This window comes from Ambystoma mexicanum, chromosome 1p, assembly GCF_040938575.1.
Source record: "Ambystoma mexicanum isolate Mex_15411 chromosome 1p, UKY_AmexF1_1, whole genome shotgun sequence".
Taxonomy (NCBI): Eukaryota; Metazoa; Chordata; class Amphibia; order Caudata; family Ambystomatidae; genus Ambystoma; species Ambystoma mexicanum.
The window spans coordinates 45721733-45744896 of record NC_090921.1 but is presented as its reverse complement, the minus strand read 5'-3'; the positions used below and the strand labels follow the sequence as shown (position 1 = coordinate 45744896).

Below are 23164 nucleotides of genomic sequence, written 5' to 3'. Positions count from 1 at the left end.
CAATGAGTGATTTGACACCAGGGACAACGTTCAGGATGTTTGAATCGACAACAATATTACTTGCACTTGGTGGGATATCTGTGCAAGTTTGACAAGATTTATGTGGACTCGGAACACAGATTTACCAGGGCTATGTGACAGGCAAATCTCCGGAGGTAATGATTTACATGTTTCCCTGGTGATCATAAAACCCTCTATTCTATTCAGTTTAGCAAGAATTACTGACATCGTAAATTTAATATCTCTGATTTCTAAATGTGTCACCTCGTGAACTTTGTCAAGGAGGTTTAATATGCAAGTAATGACGGGGAGTGATTGCATGTCAGGAGCACCAGGATCAATTGCAAAGTTGGTGGGCAAACTTGGAGCCTCATTACGTTTCCCAGGCATCTCAAATTGTGCGTAAGTTTTCCAATGAGCGAGTATTCGGACCATCATTGCTATAAATAGGTACGCGTGAGGAATAAGCTGACAAACTAGGATCACGATTCTCATGTTTGTTCATTTTCAGTGTTGAGGGAGGTTTAACATAGGGATTCTGTTTGGAGAACAAACCAACTTCTTCCATGTCCCTAGAGTGCAATAGTGTAGAAGTCCAAAACCTAGGGAAAGCCTGAGTTGTTTCCCAAGTTCAGCCATTGCTGCCAGTGCAATCAGAGGCAGGCCTACCGCATCAAGGGACAAAGATCTTCTCATGCAGGGACCCACATTGCTATTATGACTCTGTATAACTGATCTGTCCAGATAGTATAGTTCCTGTAAGGAGTAGAGGTTTGCGTCCTGATTTGAATTCAATGACTGATGTACTATGATGGACAAGCAAAGGAGTTGGACTTTTGGGTCATTCTAAAGGTTGAATTGAGGTAGTTTCCAAGTTAAGCTCTTCACTAGGACATTCGTCTTTAGGGACGGGTGCGTTCATATCAGAGGGATGTGAGATAGTTATTGGTGGATTCGTGGTACCCTCCATGTTTACAGTACGGTGGTTACGGGCTCGGTGAAGCATCTACCATTTTTGAAGTTCTTTAACCATGCTGAGAACAGCTTAGTATAGGAAGGTGTCCAGTCAACTGGTCGACAACAAACTGGTCGACTGCAATTTGGTCGACACCATTTGGTCGAATGCCAAATGGTCGAATTTTTTTTTTTTATATATATATATATATATGTGTGTTTTGTGGGTTTTCGTGTGGGGAAAAAAAATTAAAAAGAAAAAAAGGGGGTTGGGGGGGGGAACCCCCCAAAAAAAAAAAAAAATGGGTAAAAAAAAACAAAAAAAAAATTCGACCATTTGGCATTCGACCAAATGGTGTCGACCAAATTGTCTGTCGACCAAATGTTTTCGACCATTTGACTGGTAACCGTATAGGAACAGATACAAGATGGAGGATTCAGAAGATAGAAAATTGTACCCAAAACAAGACCAGCGTGTTAGGTGGAGATAACTGTACTAAAAACAGGGTACTTAAAGGGACAGAACGCTTAAGCGAAGGTTGCTAGAAACCTCAAGTAAGTCACACATCGATGATAAAAATATTAGCGAGAACACAGAAACATCAACATTAAGTTTACTTGGTATAAGTACGCGTGTAAGTTACCATGACTCTAGGAGCAGCGCGACGTACACACCTTCCTCCGTTGAGATAGTGCGCAATTGGAACAAAGAACAGGAATTGTTTTCTAAATGCGTCTCAAACCTTAGTGAGGGCTTAAGCTTCACATTCACAAAAGGATGAAAATAAATGTGAGCTTCAAGTTCCTAGTTGCGCTAGTGCATAAAGGAAAGGGTGGACAAAGACCAAAGTTGCGTAGTACCCTGTCAAGGAGTCCCAGGCAGCAATAGAAATAAGACACTACTTTCTACAGATTGACATGTTCTAAGGTCATGTGATCCACACTGGGAGAGAACTAGCGCTAACAGAAAAGCACACACAGTGGCTTCTAATGCTTGCTGTGAGTGAGACTAAAGGAACGGTTGGGTTAGTAGGCGGTCTAAGGATTGCCACAAACTTAAATACGGAAACATGTAGAATGAATTACCCCAATACAGCGAAGGTTTTGAGACTGCCTATAGTGGCAGTAAGTGGCAGTATTCTTTACCCTTTCATGCCTCTCAAGCCTGTCAGGATTAACAGCCACTTACGAAGGCACTTCCGCTGGGTGCGCGCTAGTGCGCGCGCTCGTGTCTGTAAGAAGGGAGGTGCTAGCAGGGGGGCGTGGCCTCTAATGAAAATATAAGAAAGAGCATTTAGATATGCTATATGCTATAATAATATACTAACTCAGCTTATGAAGTAAATAACTAATGCTATAACATTAGTGAACAGTTAGTATAGTCCATAGGTTTCAACACACCATTGAAGATAAATTAGGCACGTGGATTACACAGCAGAAAATCCTGGTCTTGCAGGGTGTCCAGGCTTATCAGCCACTTACGAAGGCACTTTCGCTGGCCACTGCAGGTAGCATTTAGCCTATCTGCAGTGCGACTGACACTGAGCCTTGGCTCCATACACCATGCATCAGCATTCAGCCTACCTGCAGTGCAACTGAAACTGAGCCTTGGCTCCATACACCATGCATCAGCATTCAGCCTACCTGCAGTACGACTGACACTGAGACACGCCTCCATACACCATGCATCAGCATTCAGCCTACCTGCAGTGCGACTGACACTGAGCCTTGGCTCCATACACCATGCATCAGCATTCAGCCTACCTGCAGTGCAACTGAACCTGAGCCTTGGCTCCATACACCATGCATCAGCATTCAGCCTACCTGCAGTACGACTGACACTGAGACACGCCTCCATACACCATGCATCAGCATTCAGCCTACCTGCAGTGCGACTGACACTGAGCCTTGGCTCCATACACCATGCATCAGCATTCAGCCTACCTGCAGTGCGACTGACACTGAGACACGCCTCCATACACCATGCATCAGCATTCAGCCTACCTGCAGTACGACTGACACTGAGACACACCTCCATACACCATGCATCAGCATTCAGCCTACCTGCAGTGCGACTGACACTGAGCCTTGGCTCCATACACCATGCATCAGCATTCAGCCTACCTGCAGTGCGACTGACACTGAGACACGCATCCATACACCATGCATCAGCATTCAGCCTACCTGCAGCGCGACTGGCACAAGGCCAGTCCTCCATACACCATGCATCAGCACTCAGCCTACCTGCAGCGCGACTGGCACGAGGCCAGTCCTCCATACACCATGCATCAGCATTCAGCCTACCTGCAGTACGACTGACACTGAGCCGGTCTCCTCTCTCTTAACACATGAGCCGCCGGCCTAAATGCAGTGCTTTTTTCCACACCATATGTTCCAAATACAGCCACAATGTATAATATTATACACTCACACACATAATTTACTATTCATATTAGAACATGGCATAAGTCATACAAAGATTTGCAAAATGTGCTGTTTATAACATGTGGGCATTAATTCAAGGCTCTTATTCAGCCAATCAGCGTCTTCCATTTCATGAATCACACAGCTATTCCAAAGGGGGAATATGTACATTTACCTATCACTATCATTCAGGGATATTGTGAACATACACAAGCAAGAGTTTGTGAATGTAATCCAAGTGACTTGTGCGCCTTAAGTCTAGAACTTACAAACACACCCAGCTACAGTCCAAGGGTCTATGTTGGAGGTATTCTTGCATTTATAGTACGCCTCAGTTAAAGTGGAGGACTCCAAACCTGAAAAACAAACCTAAAATGTGTGTGATGAACAGTACTGGACAATATGAATATGATAAAGCATAATGAGGCCGAGGGACAGGAAAACCAACTCCACTGAACTTGCTCATGCAAAAAGAACAGGACATTCAGTCCTAAGTCATGACCCTGGAAAATCCTCACCAGACATGATAATATTGTACCTCTGTTTATAGCCTGCAGTGTGTTAACCCAATTCAAGTTTCAGTTTAATGTTAAATGTAATGAGCTGTCGGTATGAAAGTAAACTTAGATGAAGATGAGGAGCACTGCGGACACATGATACAGAGGAAGCCTCACCTGTTTCTATTGCCTTTTAATTGCAGCTGATTCCGCCCAGGCTCCTGGTAAGAGCTGGCTCTTGCACACCACTAGAGATCACCTATACACAGGGAGCTGGATCTTGCACTCTACTAGAGTTCACCAACACCCAGGGAGCTGGAGCCTGCACTCCACTAGAGTTCACCTCTACGCAGGTAGCTGGATCTTGCACTCCACTAGAGTTCATCTATCCCCAGGAAACTGAATCTTGCACACCACTAGAGTTACCCTACACCCAGGGAGTTGGATCCTGGACTCCACTAGAGTTCACTTATACACAAGTTCATCTGTACCCAGAGAGCTGGATCTTGCACTCCACTAGAGTTCATCTCTACCCAGGGAGCTGTATATTGCACACCACTAGAGTTCACCTGTACCCAGAGAGCTGGATCTTGCACTCCACTAGAGTTCACCTACACGCAGTGAGCTGAATCTTGCACTCCACTAGAGTTCACCTGTATCCAGAGAGCTGGATCCTGCATTCCCCTAGAGTTCACCTATTTGTTTTAATTATTTTTTTTAGTTTATTTCAAACTTTTAAAAATCTTACATATGTATATATTTTTTTATTGATTTGGCTGAAACTTTCAACCTTTTCAACATAGAAATACTAAATTATTTACTATAAAAACTTTGTTTCATTCATAAACATCACATTTCCACATTATAAAAATCATCATTAAAATAACAAAATATAATTCAAAAAGTTTTAAAAAATGCACAAAAGAAAATGAGGTAAAAAGAAAATCAGATATTGCATTCATTTTCTTCATAACAAAAACAAACAATCTCTTCTTAATCAATCAATTATTATAATGCTTTGGGCTGCACATATGTCGCCTGCACCTTCTGTTTCTAGATGCAATTCAAACAGAAAATGTACAGTCGCATAACCAATTGATTTTGAGTGTATATGGAAAACATATCTCCATAATTCCTTGGCATCCATAGATATCAATGAATCAAATAAATCTTATAATATTAGTTTTCCATATGTTAAATCGAAAACGCAGGCGCCCCCGAGCGAAGCTGAGGATTGGGGGGTTTCATAAGATATGGTTCTAGTGATCCATAACTTTTTACAGCAAATGCTTTGTATTTACCACAATGGTTGAATGGTACATTTACAAAATCTTCCATTTATAATGCGTGCCTGGGATATAAGGGTATTTACTTTCATTTGCAAGCTTGTTTCGTAAGGTAAATCCTTTGTATCATTATTAATATTTACACCAAGATAGATGTAGCTTCTGTGGCTTCTGTACCTCTGATCTTTTTTTTATCTATCAACCAGGTCTTGGAGGTTTTACAATCTTTCCTTTTACCAAATTGGATAATTTGAGCCTTTTTCACGTTAATTGTAATTTGATTATCACATGCATACTTTCCCAAAGATTGTAGCATGTTTTGCAAGTCCATTGGTGATTATGAAATCAGAAGGCGATCATCCACATAAAGCAGCCATCTTATGACTTGGTTGCCTAATTTAGGTGCTTCAGTTTTGCAATTAAAAAATCCCATTCCAATATCCGATATGAAAAAATTAAAGAGGGCTGAAGCAAGTATACACCCTTGCTTTAGCCCTCTTGATGACAGAATTGAGTTGCATAATAAGCCATCTCCATCGAGTCTTATCTGGATAGAGGTTCCATTGTGAAATTCAATCAGCCACTTCAAAATATGCTACAAAAGCTCCTCAAGGGAAGGCTGGGACAGCAGCGTTCCTGGCTAACACCCAGTGTAAGACATCCCCAAGGTAGAAACCTGGAGGGTATTCTGCGAGGTGTATTACCTGAACAAGGAGCCCAGATCCAACACTCTGCTGGGCCACGTCATCCCTAAAAAGCATTTATAGCACGCCTCAGTCCCAAAAATGCTAATATTTACTACAACTGGTATCAACAATCTCCCACACACCCCAACCCAAGTGAGAGGGGCGGAGGTTAAAGTGGGGTACTCCAAACCTGAAAAACAAAACTAAAATGTGTGAGATGGAAAGTACTGGACAATATGAATATGGTAAAGCATGTTTAAATACTAATTGCGCTTCTCTGCGACTTCCGGTCACTGGTTGAGTAACAGAGAAGGAGAAACACCTGACTGTTATGGCCGGGATGGAGGTGATCTGGGCTTCATTACAAGTTGGGTGCCAAGAGAACAGGCCGACCTTGCTATTGTCATGCATGCCCCAACCCCTGCCTAATGTTCCCAAATGTTTTCAGGGCCGGATGTAACCATGACCAGTCCTGGACATTGCCAAAGAGATTAGAGATCAGAGAAACCACCTCCCCCTGATCCCTTAAGGCCCGCTCTAAAGGTGCCCTAGAAGCCTCTTGAGCAATTAGATCAATTATTTTATGTGCCAGGAAAGTCTTGGCCTCCATGTTGTCCTTCAAACCCACTGCATCGTACCCCAAAAACTCCACATTTTCCCCCTTTCCCCACACCAAATTGGCACAGGTAGAGGCCGCAGCTTAAACAATCTTTGATATGGAGACAGCAGATCCCCACACGTTTTGTTAAATACAAACACGTTCTGTGCACTTGAGGAAGTGGCGGGGGGGACTGGTGTGAGAGGGGTGCAAATGGTTCTTTTAACAGACTGCAGGATTCCTTGTTTACCGATAGGTGCAGGTGATAGCTAGCACCTATAGGAGCCGTAGCTTTTTTAGTAGGGCCAGGATGTTGCAGAGCAGAAGCATGGAATCTCCCCACCTTTCTGGAGACCCATCTGGGGGTGCTGACAGACATCCACTCAAACATTCCACATCCGTCAATTCCATCAAGGTCCTCTCCCCAGGAGCTGTTCCTATAATAGATTGGTGTAAATCTCTGGTTACCTCCTCGACCCCATTAATTGATGGAATATTAATTGAGGATAGAACAACTTCCCCCTTTCGGCAGACGCTGCCCTGACCAAAGCCCCTCCTCAAAGTCGGCATAGTCAGAAAGTGCAGCTAATAACCCAGAAAGAAACAGGCAGCACAATTCACTATATAGTGCAGTGCCAATTATCCCCAAATAACTGATAATAAAGGCCGGAACAGTTCAAAGGCTAAAAGCCCGCAGTCATTGCCCAGCTCTCCAAAGAAGATTCTGCAGTCCACAGAGAGAAAAAAGGAAAAAAAACTCCTATATAGCAGGAAAGTAAGAGTGAAAGCCTTCACTTATTCCAAGTGCGATGGCCTCTACCAAGTCAAGACACAAGGCCGGTGTTTCTTCTTATGGACCAATTCAGAGCGGCTCAAAGGCCCACAGCCCACAGTTGCTGCCCGCTTTAGACACAGCTAAATGATTGCCAGTCAAGACGGCACACAGCCGTTAACTGCTAGGTGAAAATAGTAGCAATCCCCAGTGCGGGTGAAAGGCCCTGGGCCCACAGTCCCCGCCGGGTATAGTGAGTATTCAGTATATTGACTGCAAAGCAGTCTATGATCCAGAACAACATAACTTGTGACCTAAGAGTCCCAGACCACCAGCAATTATGCAATAGCACAATGCATTGGCAGGCCACCAGCCTGCACAGCACAAGCACACACACTCAATGGCGGGCCGCAAGCCCGCAAAACACAAGCACAAGCACACACACTCAATGGCAGGCCGCAAGCCCGCACAACGCAAGCACAAGCACACACACTCAATGGCAGGCCAGCAGCCCCCACAACGCAAGCACAAACACACACACTCAATGGCAGGCTGCCAGCCCGCACAACGCAAGCACAACCACACACACTCAATGACAGGCCGCCAGCCCGCACAATGCAAGCACAAACATACACACTTAATGGCAGGCTGCCAGCCCGCACAATGCAAGCACAAGCACACACACTCAATGGCAGGCCGCCAGCCCACACAACGCAAGAACAAGCACACACACTCAATGGCAGGCCGCCAGCCCGCACAATGCAAGCACAAGCACACACTCTAAATGGCAGGCCGCCTGCCCGCACAACGCAATCACAAGCACACACACTCAATGGCAGGCCGCCAGCCCACACACCACAAGCACACACACTCAATGGCAGGCCGCCAGCCCGCACAATGCAAGCACAAGAATACACACTCAATGGCAGGTCGCCAGCCCGCACAACGCAAGCACAAACACACACACTCAATGGAAGGCCGCAAGCACGCACAACGCAAGCACACACACTCAATGGCAGGCCGCCAGCCTGCACAACGCAAGGACAAGCACACACACTCAATGGCAGGCCACCAGCCCGCACAATGCAAGCTCCAGCGCATACACTCAATGGCAGGCCGCCAGCCCGCACAACGCAAGTACAAGCACACACACTCAATGGCAGGCCGCCAGCCCGCACAATGCAAGCACAAGCACACACACTCAATGGCAGGCCGCCAGCCCGCACAATGCAAGCACAAGCACACACACTCAATGGCAGGCCGTCAGCCCGCACAATGCAAGCACAAGCACCCACACTCAATGGCAGGCCGCAAGCCCGCACAACGCAAGCACAAGCACACACACTCAATGGCAGGCCGCCAGCCCACACAACGCAAGCACAAGCACACACACTCAATGGCAGGCCGCCAGCCCGCACAATGCAAGCACAAGCACACACACTCAATGGCAGGCCGCCAGCCCGCACAACGCAAGCACAAACACACACACTCAATGGCAGGCCGCCAGCCCGCACAACGCAAGCACAAACACACACACTCAATGGCAGGCCGCAAGCCCGCACAATGCAAGGACAAGCACACACACTCAATGGCAGGCCACCAGCCCGCACAATGCAAGCTCCAGTGCATAAACTCAATAGCAGGCCGCCAGCCCGCACAACGCAAGTACAAGCACACACACTCAATGGCAGGCCGCCAGCCCGCAGAACGCAAGCACAAGCACACACACTCAATGGCAGGCAGCCAGCCCGCACAATGCAAGCACAAGCACACACACTCAATGGCAGGCCGCCAGCCCACACAACGCAAGCACAAGCACACACACTCAATGGCAGGCCGCCAGCCCACACAACGCAAGCACAAGCACACACACTCAATGGCAGGCCGCCAGCCCGCACAATGCAAGCACAAACACACAAATCAATGGCAGGCCGCCAGCCCGCACAACGCAAGCACAAGCACACACACTCAATGGCAGGCCGCCAGCCCGCACAACGCAAGCACAAGCACACACACTCAATGGCAGGCCGCCAGCCCACACAACGCAAGCACAAGCACACACACTCAATGGCAGGCCGCCAGCCCACACAACGCAAGCACAAGCACACACACTCAATGGCAGGCCACCAGCCTGCACGGAACTGTTAGAGTCAATGGGTAAAAGTGATTTTAGTCAGGCAGAGAACGTGACAAAACGGGTCAAAGTAGTCTCACTGGCCTCATGGAATCAAGAAAACCCAACTGGGCACTCAATTGGTGTCCAAATCTGCAGGGCCAAGTTGTAAATCCAAGAGTTTGCAGTGTGGGTAAAAGGTCCAATCGGACTGAAGTCTATTGCCCAATCTCAATCGGAATACAGAATGCAGAAGCACAACTTCTGATACAGATCATGTCTCATCCAATGCAGAACCTAGGAGCCGAGATCTTGTTTTACTTGAACTGAGAGTCCACACCTTACTCCAGTCATGGACTGTCACAGACTGTACACTCTGCTTCCTCACTCCACGTCCCGCTCCGCGGTATGATGTCGGTAATGAAGAAAATTCAGGCCCCTCCTCCTATCACACGGAGTAGCAAAAAGACTTGCCACAGTGCCAATACAGCAGAAACAAAGGGTTCCCCAGCTTCCTCACTCACCACTAGAGTTTACCTATACCCAGGGAGCTGTATCATGCACTCCACTAGAGTTTACCTATTCCCAGGGAGCTGGATCATGCACTCCACTAGAGTTCATCTCTACCCAGGGAGCTGGATATTGCACTCCACTAGAGTTCACCTTTACCCAGGGAGCTGGATATTGCACTCCACTAGAGTTCCCCTATACCAAGGGAGATGGACCATGCACTCCACTAGAGTTTACCTATTCCCAGGGAGCTTAGTCTTGCACTCCACTAGAGTTCACCTACACTCAGGGAGCTGGACCTATACCCAGGCAGCTGGATCTTGCACTCCACTAGAGTTCACCTATACCCAGGGAGCTGGATCATGTACTCCACTTGAGTTCACCTATACCCAGAGAGCTGGATCATGCACTCCACTAGAGTTTACCTATTCTCAGGGAGCTTAGTCTTGCACTCCACTAGAGTTCACCTACACTCAGGGAGCTGGACCTATACCCAGGCAGCTGGATCTTGCACTCCACTAGAGTTCACCTACACCCAGGGAGCTGGATCATGCACTCCACTAGAGTTCACCTATACCCAGGGAGCTGGATCCTGCACTCCACTAGAGTTCACCTATAGCCAGGGAGCTGGACCCTGCACTCCACTAGAGTTCACCTATACCCAGGGAGCTGGATCATGTACGCCACTAGAGTTCACCTATACCCAGGGAGCTGGATCATGTACTCCACTAGAGTTCACCTATTCCCAGGGAGCTTGATATTGCACTCCACTAGAGTTTACCTATACCCAGAGAGCTGGATCATGCACTCCACTAGAGTTCACCTATACCCAGGGAGCTGGATCTTGCTCTCCACTAGAGTTCACCTATTCCCAAGGAGCTTGATATTGCACTCCACTAGAGTTTACCTTTACCCAGGGAGCTGGATCATACACTCCACTAGAGTTTACCTATACCCAGGGAGCTGAATCTTGCACTCCACTAGAGTTTACCTATACCCAGGGAGCTGGATCATGCACTCCACTAGAGTCCACCTACACCCAGGGTGCTGGATCTTGCACTCCACTGGATTTCAGGTACACCCATGTAGCTGAATCTTGCACTCTACTGGAGTTCACCTATAGATCTTGCACTCCACTAGAGTTCAACTATACCCAGGGAGCTGGATCTTGCACTCTACTGAGTTCACCTATTCCCAGGGAGCTGGATCTTGTACTCCACGGGAGATCAACTGTGGATCTTGCACTCCACTAGAGTTCTTCCCTATGGAGCACAATAATACGGAAAGCTGATAGCAATATTTCTGGTCCCACTAATACCCAGGAAACACTCTGAACACACTCTCATAGAGCAGACATATACATGTTCTAGAGAACGGTGTTGAAAGTAGATTCCAATGATTGCCTCAGCAGAACAGTAGATGCTCGATATATTCGTGTCCAGCAATCAAGTGGCCTTGTGTATTCAGCAGTGTGCTGAGGGGTCACCTGGGCTGGTAGTAGGGAAGAGCCACATGGATAGAATCAGCAGAGTAGAGACTGGATTTTACCAACTCATCCACCTGCTGGGCTGCAGATGACATCTACGTTTGGGGCAGGTCACAAAGTGCCGGGGTGCTGATGACAACATCCACCTTTGTGCACACGGCAACATCCATCTTTGATGCCCGGTATGTACTGTAGGGGCGGAGAAGACAACAGGCACCTTTTGGGCACTTTACGCAGTGCTGGGGTGCAGATGACAACATCCACCAGTGGGGCGGGTTACACAGTGCTGGGGTGCAGGTGATAGGGGTTTGAAGGAGAATCTGAATTGATATTGGGAATTCAGGTCAAGATATCCATTCTCACTCCATGACCACTCCATGCTCACTCCATGCTCACTTCATGGTCACTCCATGCACACTCGATGCTCACTCCATGCTCACTCCATGCTCAATCCATGGTCACTCCATGCTCACTACATGCTCACTCCGTGGCCACTACGTGCTTACTCCATGGCCACTCCATGCTCACTTCATGCCCACTCCATGCTCACCCCATGCTCATTCCATGGCCATTCATGCTTACTCCATGGCCACTCCTTGCTCACTCCATGGCCACACCATGCTCACTCCATGCTCACTCCATGCTTACTCCATGGCCACTCCATGCTCGCTCCATGGCCACTCCATGGTCACTCCATGCTCACTCCATGCTCACTCCATGCTTACTCATCTCCATGCTCACTCCATGCCCACTTCATGGTCACTCCATGGCCACTCCATGGCCACTCCATACCCACTCCATGCTCACTCCATTGCCACTCATGCTCACTCCATGTCTACTTCATGCTCCCTCCATCCTCACTCCATGCTCACTCCATGTTCACTCCATGCCCACTCCATGTTCACTCCAGGGTCACTCCATGCTCACTCCATGGCCACTCCATTCTCACTCCATGCTCACTCCATGCTCACTCCATGACCACTGCATGCCCACTCCATGGTCACTCCATAGCCACTCCATGGCCATTCCATGCCCACCCTACGCTCACTCCAAGGCTACTCATGCTCACTCCATGGCCACTTCATGCTCCCTCCATGCTCACTCCATGCTTACGCCATGCTTACTCCATGGCCACTCCATGCTCGCTCCATGGCCACTCCATGGTTACGCCTTGCCCACTCCATGGTCACTCCATGGCCACTCCATGGCCACTCCATGGCCACTCCATGCTCACTCCATGCTCACTCCATGGCCACTCCATGCTCACTCCATGGCCACTCCTTGCTCACTCCATGGCCACACCATACTCACTCCATGCTCACTCCATGCTTACTCCATGGCCGCTCCATGCTCACTCCATGCCCACTCCATGGTCACTCCACAGCCACTCAATGGCCACTCCATGCCCACCCCACGCTCACTCCAAGGCCACTCATGCTCACTCCATGGCCACTTCATGCTCCCTCCATGCTCACTCCTTGCTTACGCCATGCTTACTCCATGGCCATTCCATGCTCACTCCATGCCCACTCCATGGTCACTCCATGGCCACTCCATGGCCACTCCATGCTCACCCCATGCTCACTCCATGCTCACTCCATGGCCACTCATGCTCACTCCATGGCCACTTCATGCTCAGTCCATGGCCTCTCCATTTAACGGTGTATATTGATTTAAATATCTGAATTCATATGACATGAGATGAAACATCTATAGACTTATTAAAAGGTACATTTCCACTCCATCAAATATCAAAGGGAAGAAGGAAAGGAGAGAATGGAAGGAATAGCTTCCAGATACAGAGCTGAGCTCATTAAGAGAGAGAGAAAGGAGAGAATGGAAGGAATAGCTTCCAGATACAGAGCTCAGCTCATTAAGAGAGAGAGAAAGGAGAGAATGGAAGGAATAGATTCCAGATACAGAGCTGAGCTCATTAAGAGAGAGAGAAAGGAAAGAATGGAAGGAATAGCTTTCAGATACAGAGCTCAGCTCATTAAGAGAGAGAGAAAGGAGAGAATGGAAGGAATAGCTTCCAGATACAGAGCTCAGCTCATTAAGAGAGAGAGAAAGGAGAGAATGGAAGGAATAGCTTCCAGATACAGAGCTCAGCTCATTAAGAGAGAGAGAAAGGAGAGAATGGAAGGAATAGCTTCCCGATACAGAGCTCAGCTCATTAGGAGAGAGAGAAAGGAGAGAATGGAACAAAAAGCTTTGAGATACAGAGCTCAGCTCATTAGGAGAGAGAGAAAGGAGAGAATGGAAGGAATAGCTTCCAGATACAGAGCCCAGCTCATTAGGAGAGAGAGAAAGTAGAGAATGGAAGGAATAGCTTCCAGATACAGAGCTCAGCTCATTAGGAGAGAGAGAAAGGAGAGAATGGAAGGAAAAGCTTTGAGATACAGAGCTGAGCTCATTAAGAAAGAAATGCACATTGAGTCAAGACAGTGAATAATAAATGTTCAGGCGCAGCCTAAATGCCTGGCTTCTCGAAGCTGGGAATTCTAGTATATTCCCACTAAAGGAAAGTGCCAGCACTCCAGAAACAGCTGTGCCTGAAAGCAGCTGCACGTTGCCCTCTGAGTGATGCAGCAGAATAGAAGGGATGACGTCAGCTTTTACAGAGAACCCTTCAGAGGGGGAGATGTCCCTGTGAACCCTTGTGCCCCCTCATGGCGCCCAGCACGCAGCTCCTTAAGCCCAGCATACACCTGCGTTCTTCATGAGTGACTAATGATGGGGGCTGCAGTAAAGTATCTGCTGTAAGGGTGAATATGCAGAGGGGACTATGATTGTCAATGCATAAAAAGTCATGTGATAGGAATGATAACCCTGTTGTGTGTGTTACATGGGCTGCCTGTAGTGAAATCCACGCATGACTGGGAGAGACATGTATGAGCGCACTCAGGAACTTACCACTTTGCTTTTTTCTTCTCTTGTAGCTGTTGCTGATGTTAAAATTCGTAAGTGCCCAATTTAATTACTCAGACTTTATTTTAACTTAGATGTGCTGTGGTCTTGGGGTGGGTAACTCTCAAAGGTTGAATATACTAATGAGGAGGTTAGCTTGACTTATTTGGAAATGCTATAGCACACCTCTACAAGATTCGTTGCCTCCAGGTGCGGCAAGCATTTAATAAAGAATTTACAGCAGGCAGGAGACGAGCTCCAGAATAGGTGTGTTTTAGGAAAAGTTGCACCAAACTAAGACAAGAAGCTTCAGAGAATGTACAAAGGCAAATGGTTTGACATGCATAGCACCAAAGTAGTGTTGCGCCCCTGAACTATACCCAGGGAGCTGGATCTTACACTCTCCCAGAGTTCACTGATACTCAGGGAGCTGGATCTTGCACTCCACTAGAGATCACCTATACCCAAGGAGATGGATGTTGCACTCCCCTGGAGTTCACCTATTCCCAGGGAACTGGATCCTGTACTCCACGGGAGTTCACCTACACCCGGTGAGCTGGATCCTGTACTGCCCTAGATTTCACCTATTCCCAGGGAGCTGGATTTTTCACTGCACTAGAGTTCACCTGTACCCAGGGAGCTGATCTTGCACTCCACTAGAGTTCACCTATACACATGAGCTGGATCTTGCACTCCACTAGAGTTCACCTATACCCAGGGAGCTGAATCTTGCACTCCATTATAGTTCACCTATACCCAGGGAGCTGGATCTTGCACTCCACTAGAGTTCACCTATACCCAGGGAGCTGATCTTGCACTCCACTAGAGTTCACCTATACACAGGGAGCTGGATCTTGCACTCCACTAGAGTTCACCTATACACAGGGAGCTGAATATTGCACTCCACTAGAGATAACCTCAACCCAGGGAGCTGGATCTTGCACTCCACTAGAGATCACCTATACCCAAGGAGATGGATGCTGCACTCCCCTAGAGTTCACCTATTCCCAGGGAGCTGGGTCCTGTACCCCACTAGAGTTCACCTATACCCAGGGAGCTGGATGTTGCACCCCACTACAGATCACCTACTCCCAAGGAGGTGGATCATGTACTCCGCTAGAGTTCACCTATTCCCAGGGAACTGGATCCTGTACTCTACTAGAGTTCACCTACAGCCAGGCAGCTGGATTTTGCACTCCACTAGAGATCGCGTACGTATAACCAAGGAGATGGATGTTGCACTCCACTAGAGTTCACCAACACAAGGGTAGCTGGATCCTGTACCCCACTAGAGTTCACCTATTCCCAGGGAGCTGTATTTTTCACTGCACTAGAGTTCACCTGTAACCAGGGATGTGGATCTTGCACTCCACTAGAGTTCACCTATACCCAGGGAGCTGAATCATGCGCTCCACTAGAGTTCACCTATACCCAGGGAGCTGGATGTTGCACCCCACTACAGATCACCTACACCCAAGGAGGTGGATCATGTACTCCCCTAGAGTTCACCTATTCCCAGGGAACTGGATCCTGTACTCCACTGGAGTTCACCTACACCCAGGGAGCTGGATTTTGCACTCCACTAGAGATCACGTACGTATACCCAAGGAGCTGGATGTTGCACTCCACTAGAGTTCACCGACACAAGGGTAGCTGGATCCCGTACTCCACTAGAGTTCACCTACACCCAGGGAGCTGGATGTTGCACTCCACTAGAGTTCACCTATGCCCAGCTAGCTGGATCTTCTACTCCACTAGAGTTCACCTATACCCAGGGAGCCGGATCTTCTACTCCACTAGAGTTCACCTATACCCAGCTAGCTGGATCTTCTACTCCACTAGAGTTCACCTATACCCAGGGAGCTGGATCTTCTACTCCACTAGAGTTCACCTATGCCCAGCTAGCTGGATCTTCTACTCCACTAGAGTTCACCTATGCCCAGCTAGCTGGATCTTCTACTCCACTAGAGTTTACCTATACCCAGGGAGCTGGATCATGCACTCCACTATAGTTCACCTACACCCGGGGAGCTGGATCTTCTACTCCACTAGAGTTCACCTATACCCAGGGAGCTGGATCCTGTACTCCACTATAGTTCACCTACACCCGGGGAGCTGGATCTTCTACTCCACTAGGGTTCACCTATACCCAGGGAGCTGGATCCTGTACTCCACTAGAGTTCACCTATACCCAGGGAGCTGGATCCTGTACTCCACTAGAGTTCAGCTATACCCAGGGAGCTGGATCCTGCACTCCACTAGAGTTCACCTATTCCCAGGGAGCTGGATCTTGCACTCCACTAGAGTTCACCTATTCCCAGGAATGTGGATCTTGTACTCCACTAGAGTTCACTTATACCCAGGGATGTGGATCTTGCACTCCACTAGAGTTCACCTATACCCAGGGAGCTGTATCTTGCACTCCACTAGAGTTCACCTATTCCAAGGGATGTTGATTCTGCTCTTCACCAGAGTTCACCTATACCGAGAGATCTGGATCTTGCACTCCAATAGAGTTCACCTATGCCCAAGGATTTGGCTCTTACACTCCAGTAGAGTTCACCTACACCCGGGGAGATGGATCATGCACTCCATTAGAGTTCACCTATACTGAGGGAGCTGGATCTTGCACTCCACTAGAGTTCACCTATGGATCTTGCACTCCACTAGAGTTCTACCCCATGGAACACCTTAATATGGAAGGCTGAAAGCAATATTTCTGTTCCCTCTAATACCCAGCAAGCTCTCTGAACACGCTCTCATAGAGCAGACATTTACATATTCTAGAGAACGATGTTGAAAGTACAAACCAATGATTGCCTCAGCAGAACAGTAGATGCTTGATATTTTCTTGTCCAGCAATAAAGTGGCCTTGTGTATTCAGCAATGTACTAAGGGGTCACCTTGGCTCGTAGTAGGGAAGAGCCACATGGATAGAATCAGCAGAGTAGAGAATGGATTTTACTAAATCATCCACCTTTGAGGAAAGTTACACAGTGCTAGGGTGCTGATGACAACATCCACCTTTGTGCACATGGCAACATCCACCTTTGGGGCAAGTTATGCGGTGCTGGAGTGCAGATGACAAAATCCAACTTTGGAGAAATATATATATTGCTGGGGTACAGATGATAACATCCAACTTTGTTGCAAGGTATGCACTGCTGGGGTGAAGATGACAGCATCCACCTTTGGGGCAAGTTATGCACTGCTGGGGAGCAGAAGACAGCATGCACCATTGGGGCACTTTTCACAGTGATGGGCTGCAGATGACAACACACGCCTTTGGGGCAGGTTACACAGTGCTGGGGTGCATATGACTACCTCCACCTTTGGGTCAAATTACACAGTGCGGGCTGCAGATGACAACATCCACCATTGGGGCAGGTTACACAGTACCAGGGTGCAGAAGCCAACATTCAACTTTGGGGCAGGTTACAAGGTGCTGGGGTGCAGAATACAACATGCACCGTTGGGGCAGGTTACAGAGTGCTGGGGTGCAGATAACATCCACCTTTGGGGCAGGTTACACTGTACTGGGGTGCAGATAACATCCACCTTTGAGGAAAGTTACACAGTGCTGTGGTGCAGATGACAACATCCACCTTTGGAGCAGGTTATGCGCTTCTGGGGTACAGATGACAGCATCCACCCATGGGGCAAGTTATGCACTGCTGGGGTGAAGATCACAACGTCCACCTTTGGGGTAGATTACACAGTGCTGGAGTGCAGATGAAAACATCCACCTTTTGGGGCAGGTTACACAGTGCCGAGGTGCAGAAGACAACATGCACCTTTGGGGCAGGTTACACCGTGCTGGGGTGAAGATAAAATCCACCTTTGGGGCAAATTACACAGTGCTGAGGAGCAGGTAACAACATCCACCTTTTGGGCAGGTGTACAGAGTGCTGAGGTGCAGATAACAACATCCACCTTTGGGGCAGGTTACACAGTGCTGTGGTGTACATGACAACATCCAACTTTGGGGCAGGTTACACAGTGCTGGGGTGCAAATGACAATGTCCACCTTTGGGGGCAGGCTGCAAGGTGCTGGGGTGCAGAAGACAACATGCACCTTTGGGGCAGGTTACACAGTGCTGGGGTGCAGATAACATCCAACTTTGTGGCAGGTTACAGATTGCTTGGGTGCAGATGAAAACATCCACCTTTGGGTCAGGTTACAAAGTGCCAGGCTGCAGATGACAACAGCCACCATTGGGGCAGGTTACACAGTGCTGGGGTGCAGATGACAACATTCACCTTTGGTTCAGGTTACAAGGTTCTGGCATGCAGAATACAACATGCACCGTTGGAGCAGGTTGCAGAGTGCTGGGGTGCAGATATCATCCACCTTTAGGGCAGGTTACACAGTACTTGGGCGCAGATAACATCCCCCTTTGAGGAAAGTTACATGGTGCTGTGGTGAAGATGACAATATCCCCCTTTGTACAGATGAAAAAATCCACCTTTGTGGGGCAAGTTATGCGCTTCTGGGGTGCAGATGACAACATCCACCTTTTGGGCCAGGTTAGACAGTGCTGTGGTGTAGATGACAACATCCAACTTTGGGGCAGGTTACACAGTGCTGGGGTGCAAATGACAATGTCCACCTTTGGGGTAGGTTCACAGTGCCAGGGTGCAGATGACAACATCCACCTTTGGGGGCAGGCTACAAGGTGCTGGGGTGCAGAAGACAACATGCACCTTTGGGGCAGGTTACACAGTGCTGGGGTGCAGATAACATCCAATTTTGGGGCAGGTTACAGATTGCTTGGGTGCAGATGACAACAGCCACCATTGGGGCAGGTTACACAGTGCTGGGGTGCAGATGACAACATTCACCTTTGGGTCAGGTTACAAGGTTCTGGCGTGCAGAATACAACATGCACCGTTGGAGCAGGTTGCAGAGTGCTGGGGTGCAGATATCATCCACCTTTCGGGCAGGTTACACAGTACTGGGGTGCAAATAACATCCCCCTTTGAGGAAAGTTACACGATGCTGTGGTGAAGATGACAACATCCCCCTTTGTGCAGATGACAAAATCCACCTTTAGGGGGCAAGTTATGCGCTTCTAGGGTGCAGATGACAACATCCACCTTTTGGGCCAGGTTACACAGTGCTGAGGTGCAGAAGACAACATCCACCTTTGGGGCAGGTTACAAGGTGCTGGGGTGAAGATAACATCCACCTTTGGTGCAGATTACAGATTGCTGGGCTGCAGATAACAACATCCACCTTTGGTGTAGGTTAACAGTGCTGGGATGCAGAAGACAACATGCACTTTTGGGGCAGGTTACAGAGTGCTGGGGTACAGATTACAACATGCACCTTTGGGGCAGGTTACACAGTATCGGGTGCAGAGGACAACATGCACTTTCTGGGCAGGTTACAAGGTGCTGGGGTGCAGAAGACAACATCCAATCCACCGTTGGGGCAGGTTACACAGTGCCAGGGTGCAGAAGACAACATGCACCTTTGGGCAGGTTACACAGTGTCAGGGGCAGAAGACAACATGCACATTTGGGGCAGGTTACAAGGTGCTGGGGTGACAAGACAGCAACCACCTATGGGGCAGGTTACACAGTGCCAGGGTGCAGAAGACAACATGCACCATTGGGGCAGGTTACACAGTGTCAGGGTGCAGAAGACAACATGCACATTTTGGGGGCAGGTTACAGAGTGCTGGAGTGCAGATAACAACATGCACCTTTGGGACAGGTTACACAGTGCCAGATGCAGAAGACAACATCCACCTTTGGGGCAGGTTACACAGTGCCAGGGTGCAGAAGACAACATGCACCTTGGGACAGGTTATACAGTGCTGGGGTGCAGATAACATAAACCTTTGTTGCATGTTACAGATTGCTGGGGTTCAGATAACATCAAACTTTGGAGCAGGTTACAGAGTGCTGAGGTGCAGAAAACAACATGCACTTTTGGGGCAGGTTACACAGTACCGGGTGCAGAGGACAACATGCACTTTCTGGGCAGGTTACAAGGTGCTGGGGTGCAGAAGACAACATCCAATCCACCTTTGGGGCAGGTTACACAGTGCCAGGGTGCAGAAGACAACATGCACCTTTGGGCAGGTTACACAGTGTTGGGGGCAGAAGACAACATGCACATTTGGGGCAGGTTACAAGGTGCTGGGGTGACAAGACAGCAACCACCTTTGGGGCAGGTTACACAGTGCCAGGGTGCAGAAGACAACATGCACCATTGGGGCAGGTTACACAGTGTCAGGGTGCAGAAGACAACATGCACATTTTGGGGCAGGTTACAGAGTGCTGGAGTGCAGATAACAACATGCACCTTTGGGACAGGTTACACAGTGCCAGATGCAGAAGACAACATCCACCTTTGGGGCAGGTTACACAGTGCCAGGGTGCAGAAGACAACATGCACCTTGGGACAGGTTATACAGTGCTGGGGTGCAGATAACATAAACCTTTGTTGCATGTTACAGATTGCTGGGGTTCAGATAACATCAAACTTTGGAGCAGGTTACAGAGTGCTGAGGTGCAGAAGACAACATGCACTTTTGGGGCAGGTTACACAGTGCCAGGGTGCAGAAGACTGTGACTAGGGGGTTGTCCTTCCCTCTATAGTTCGAAAAAGTTGCATCAATGATTTAAGTGCAAACTGCTTTTTAAACCCTTTAAGGTACCCATATAGTTGGGGCAGCCATTGTTTGAAAAAACAACCTTATTGGTGAAAAACACATATTTCTTACTCATATGTAAACATTTTCAGCATAGTTTTAATGCTAAATATATTTTCTAGTGAAAATGTTTAAAGTGATTACAGCAAAACATAAACCATTTGTAATTTCAACATGCAGTTTGTTATTCAATAAAACGTGCCAATGCATCAAACCACGAAGGTAGAAATGCAGTTAGGGGAGACATTAGGCATAGGTCTCAGGTGCCCGCTGGAGTCTGACCTCATATATGGTCAAAGGTTATAGGGTGCAGAAGACAACATGCACCATTGGGGCAGGTTACACAGTATCAAGGTGCCTAGGACAACATGCACATTTGGGGCAGATTACAGAGTCCTGAGTGCAGATAATAACATGCACCTTTGGGGCAGGTTACACAGTGCCAGGTGCAGAAGACAACATGCACTTTTGGGGCAGGTTAAAAGGTGCTGGGGTGCAGAAGACAACATCCACCTTTGGGGCAGGTTACACAGTGCCAGGGTGCAGATAACATAAACCTTTGGGGTAGGTTACAGATTGCTGGGGTGCAGATAACATCCACCTTTGGGGCAGGTTACAGGGTGCTGAGGTGCAGATAACAACATCCACCTTTTGGGTTAGGTTACACAGTGCTGTGTGCAGAAGACAACCTGGAACTTTGGGGCAGGTTACAAGGTGCTGGAGTGCAGAAGACAACATCCACCTTCGGGGCAGGTTACACAGTGCCAGGGTGCAGAAGACAACATGCACCTTGGGGCAGGTTACACAGTGCAGGGGTGAAGATAACATCCACCTTTGGGGCAAGTTAAACAGTGCTGAGGAGCAGGTAACAACATTCACCTTTAAGGCAGGTTTACGGAGTGCTGGGGTGCAGATAACAACATCCACCTTTGGGGCAGGTTAGACAGTGCTGTGGTGTAGATGACAACATCCACCTTTTGGGGCAGGTTACACGGTCCTGGGTGCAGAAGAGAACATTCACCTTTGGGGCAGGTTACACAGTGCTGGGGTGCAGATAACATCCAACTTTGGGGCAGGTTACAGATTGCTTGGGTGCAGATGACAACATCCACCTTTGGGTTAGGTTACAAGGTTCTGGCGTGCAGAATACAACACACACCGTTGGAGAAGGTTGCAGAGTGCTGGGGTGCAGATATCATCCACCCTTGGGGCAGGTTACACAGTACTGGGGTGCAGATAACGTCCCCCTTTGAGGAAAGTTACACAGTGCTGTGGTGAAGATGACAACATCCCCTTTGTGCAGATGACAAAATCCACCTTTGGGGCAAGTTATGCGCTTCGGGGGTGCAGATGACAATATCCACCTTTTGGGGCAGGTTACACAATGCTGAGGTGCAGAAGACAACATCCACCTTTGGGGCAGGTTACAAGGTGCTGGGGTGGAGATAACATCCACCTTTGGGGCGGATTACAGATTGCTGGGCTGCAGATAACAACATCCACATTTGGGGTAGGTTAACAGTGCTGGAATGCAGATGACCACATGCAACTTTGGGGCAGGTTACAGAGTGCTGGGGTATAGATTACATCATGCACCTTTGGGGCGGTTACACAGTGCCGGGTGCAGAAGACAACATGCACTTTTGGGGCAGGTTACAAGGTGCTGGGGTGCAGAAGACAACATCCAATCCACCTCTGGGGCAGGTAACACAGTGCCAGGGTGCAGAAGACAACATGCACCTTTGGGGCAGGTTACAGAGTGCTGGGGTGCAGATAACAACATGCACCTTTGGGGCAGCTTACACAGTGTCGGGGGCAGAAGACAACATGCACATTTGGGGCAGCTTACGAGGTGCTGGGGTGAGAAGACAACATCCACCTTTGAGGCAGGTTACACAGTGCCAAGGTGCAGAAGACAACATGCACCATTGGGGCAGGTTACACAGTGTCAGGGTGCAGAAGACAACATGCACCTTTGGGGCAGGTTACACAGTGTCGGGGGCAGAAGACAACATGCACTTTTGGGGCAGGTTACGAGGTGCTGGGGTGAGAAGACAACATCCACCTTTGGGGCAGGTTACGCAGTGCCAAGGTGCAGAAGACAACATGCACCATTGGGGCAGGTTACACAGTGTCAGGGTGCAGAAGACGACATGCACATTTGGGGCAGATTACAGAGTCCTGAGTGCAGATAATAACATGCACCTTTGGGGCAGGTAACACAGTCCCAGGTGCAGAAGACAACAAGCACTTTTGGGGCAGGTTACAA

The 23164-nt window shown here is 48.5% G+C and overlaps 1 long non-coding RNA gene across 1 annotated transcript in view; it reads left to right on the top strand.

Moving 5' to 3' along the window:
- LOC138565955 (uncharacterized) overlaps positions 1 to 23164 on the top strand; it is a 197392-nt gene that overhangs the window by 17831 nt on the left and 156397 nt on the right. The window contains exon 2 of the long non-coding RNA XR_011301736.1: positions 14266 to 14286. This is a non-coding gene — a long non-coding RNA (uncharacterized lncRNA). The remainder of the gene's footprint in view (positions 1 to 14265; positions 14287 to 23164) is intronic.